This window comes from Rattus norvegicus, chromosome 12, assembly GCF_021556685.1.
Source record: "Rattus norvegicus strain SHRSP/BbbUtx chromosome 12, alternate assembly SHRSP_T2T, whole genome shotgun sequence".
Lineage (NCBI taxonomy): Eukaryota > Metazoa > Chordata > Mammalia > Rodentia > Muridae > Rattus > Rattus norvegicus.
This window is the reverse complement of record NC_141545.1, coordinates 28,738,039-28,741,485: the sequence shown is the minus strand read 5'-3', so window position 1 is coordinate 28,741,485 and position 3,447 is coordinate 28,738,039. Positions and strand designations below refer to the sequence as shown.

Below are 3,447 nucleotides of genomic sequence, written 5' to 3'. Positions count from 1 at the left end.
GGACAGCCAGGGATACACAGAAAAAATTCTGTCTTGAAAAAAAAACAAGGGTTGGAGAGATAGCTCAATGGTTAAGAGCACTGACTGCTCCTCCAGAGGTCCTGAGTTCAATTCCCAGCAACCACATGGTGGCTCACAACCATCTGTAATGGGATCTGATGCCCTCTTCTGGTGTGTCTGAAGATAGCTACAGTGTACTCATATATAATAAATAAATAAAATCTTTAAAAAAAAAAAAAGAAGGAAGAAGAGGCACCGTGGAGGGGAGGCCAGAGTTGCATCGCGATCCAGGATGTCGAAGAACACGGTGTGGTCGGCCCGCTTCCGGAAGGTGGATGTGGATGAATATGATGAGAACAAGTTCGTGGACGAGGAGGACGGCGGCGATGGCCAGGCCGGGCCCGACGAGGGCGAGGTGGACTCATGCCTAAGGCAAGGAAACATGACCGCTGCCCTGCAGGCCGCTCTGAAACCCCCCCTCCCCCATTAACACAAAGAGCCAGGGAGTGAAGGACCGGGCAGGCAGCATCGTCTTGAAGGTGCTCATCTCCTTTAAAGCTAGTGATATTGAAAAGGCTGTTCAGTCTCTGGACAAGAATGGCGTGGACCTCCTAATGAAGTATATTTATAAAGGCTTTGAGAGCCCGTCTGACAATAGCAGCGCTATGTTACTACAGTGGCATGAAAAGGCACTTGCTGCTGGAGGAGTAGGGTCTATCGTTCGTGTTTTGGCTGCAAGAAAAACCTTGTAGTCCAGCTGGAACTGGACAGTGTTCAGAGGCGTGGGAGTTGCTGGTACAAAGACCAAAACAACCAAATGGCACCGCTGCCCTGTGGGTAGCATCTGTTTCTCTCAGCTTTGCCTTCTTGCTTCCTCTTTCATATCTATAAAGAAGAAAATTACATATCAGTTTCCTTTAATGAAAATTGAAATAATGTGGAGAAAATTTTGTCTCAGTGGGGGTGTTTGATCCTTTCATAACCATGTCAATAATGTGTATCCCATTCTGTAATTTATATTCAAGTTTGTGCAATTTCTAACTCTGTTGACTGGTTTAAAGGTTTTACTTTATTTTTAACCAATACTGAGAGATGTGATCAAAGTTGAGGCCAGTTTCCTAACTCATTGCTGGTCAGGAAGTGATCTTTATTTTTAAAAACAAGAGACTGGCAGTTAGTAACATTGCAAAACTGGACCACACTTCCCTTATTTAAGCAAAATGTGTTTCCAGAGCAAGGAGTGGGTGAGCCCCACTACCGGTTTCCAGCTTTCTTTCTGCTTGCCTCCAGATGATGCTATGAGTGGAAGTGTGCACTTCCTGTTAGCATCCAATTATCATGGCCTCTCAATCTCTTTGTGGTGACCCAGGGTCCAGAGCAAGAAGTCTTGCTCTATATAAATGTATTTACACAATATAAACGCCTCTTTGGCACAAACATCCATTTCCTTCTGATAATAAGGCTGCCTGGGGAAGCTATCCCAAGTGGGAGAATGGGACTCCAGCAGCCTCTGAATGAATGCTTTCATCAGAAATAAGGTAGCTGCCTTAGCCATTTACACAAGGGTTCACTGTAACATTTCACACGCCCAATGGTGTCCTCAGTGTTCTTCAGGTAATGGGGATCTCAGAAAATGTGGTTCTGATCCAAATACATAGTGTGTGTTTCAGCGCAGTGTTTTATAAGAAAGGAAAATGCCGCATAGTAAAAGAAAGGTGTCTACTTTGTCGGACAAACCAAATTGGTTCTCAAAAGTGACCGGTGCTTGTAAAAAGTTATTACAAAGTAGTTCTGAAACCAACCACCGAATGAATGCCTGTAGCCAAGAGGGAATCAGCCCGGTTGTCTTCCTAATATGCCAATTCCAGAGTCACTGACTGAGGTGAGAACCAGCACAGAAACTATAAACTGCTGTTTTTTGATACCTGCTTTTTGTTTTGTTCTGTTTTGTAAAATTATGATAAACTTCAGAAAATAAAATGTCAGTATTGAATTAAAAAAAAAAGAAAAGAAAAAGAAAAGAAACAAGGTCAGGCAACCATGGCCCTGAACGAGAGCCACAAGCCATCAATGGAAACGTGTCATCAGTTTCAAGCCACTCCCTAACTCACTCATTAGTCAGCTGTCTTCTGCCAGCGCAAGTGCCATGAGGGCGGAAGTCTGTGTTTATTTCCTGTGCTTCATAACTGGATCTGATAACACACACACACACACACACACACACACACACACACACACACACACACGGCATCCTACCTACTTTGTAGACCGAGGCACTAGGATCAACAAATCTCAGCTACCGGGGATAACGGAGAGCTTTCTGAACCTGCGCAACTTAGACCTTTCCCAAGATAAAAAGCTGGGCAAGGAATGTGGCTCTAGGCTAGATTGCCTGCCTAGAATCACTGAAGAAGGGTTTGGGGGCGTGGCTCAGTGGTAGAGCCCCTGCCTAGAATTCCCCAATGAGGGGCTAGGGGCGTGGCTCAGTGGTAGGGGCCCTGCCTAGAATCTCCCAGTGAGGGGCTGGAGCCCAGCTCCTGGTAGAGCGCCTTCCTAGCTTTTGCAAAACCCTAGTTCTCTCCTTAGTATTAAAAGGGGGAAAAAAGGGGTTGGGGATTTGGCTCAGTGGTAGAGCGCTTGCCTAGCAAGCGCAAGGCCCTGGGTTCGGTCCCCAGCTCCGAAAAAAAAAAAAGATAAATGCAAAAAGGGGGAAGAAGAAAGACATCAGAACATAACAGGAGCACATAGTAGAAGCTTTTTGATATCCTACATTGTCAGGTGACCAAAGCCTCCTTTTGCTCGTTCCCTTCCTAGTGGAAAATCTTCCTCTCATTTCTTCTGTTGCCACTCTTCCTCCCAAATGCTGGGATTGTTGACCTGGCCACCACGCTCCAGCTCATTTCGGGTGTTTGTTTGTTTGTTTGTTTGACAATGCTAAGGATTAAATTTAGGACCTTTAGTACTGAAGGAAAATGTTCGACTACTATACTACACCCCAGTATTGTAAGTACTTTATACTGGAAAGTTCCCCTGTGCTATTTGAGCTCGCTTAGAAGCTGGCTCTGGGCTGGACACGGTGGCTCATCCCTTTAAACCCAACAGTCTGGAGGCAGAGAGCAGCTAATCTCTATGAGTTCAAGGTCGACCTGGTCGACAGGGCAAGCTCAAGACCTTGTCTCAAGCAGCAACAACGAATGGAAGCTGCCTCCACAAGCAGGTCAGCCCACCACTCTTTTGGAGGAGCGGGAAGAGAGTTCGAGACAGGGTTTCTCTGTATAGCCCTGGCTGTCCTCTGACTTTGAGACCAGCCTGGTCTACCAGGTGAGTTCTCTCCCAGTGCTGGAATTACAGGCGTGTGCTACCACTACCAGACTAGCCCCTCACTTTAGACTCAAACATATTTATGTCCAGGGCCCTCCTAGAATCCTATCTGTGGCTACCCCTTTA

At 46.1% G+C, this 3,447-nt stretch overlaps 1 pseudogene across 1 annotated transcript; it reads left to right on the top strand.

Annotated features, from left to right (window-relative positions):
- Positions 1-263: 263 nt before the first annotated feature.
- On the top strand, positions 264-927 carry Arpc5l-ps3 (actin related protein 2/3 complex, subunit 5-like, pseudogene 3; annotated as a pseudogene). Its single transcript, XR_015634752.1, has one exon. The product of XR_015634752.1 is annotated as an actin related protein 2/3 complex, subunit 5-like, pseudogene 3 (transcript).
- The last annotated feature ends 2,520 nt before the right edge of the window (positions 928-3,447 follow it).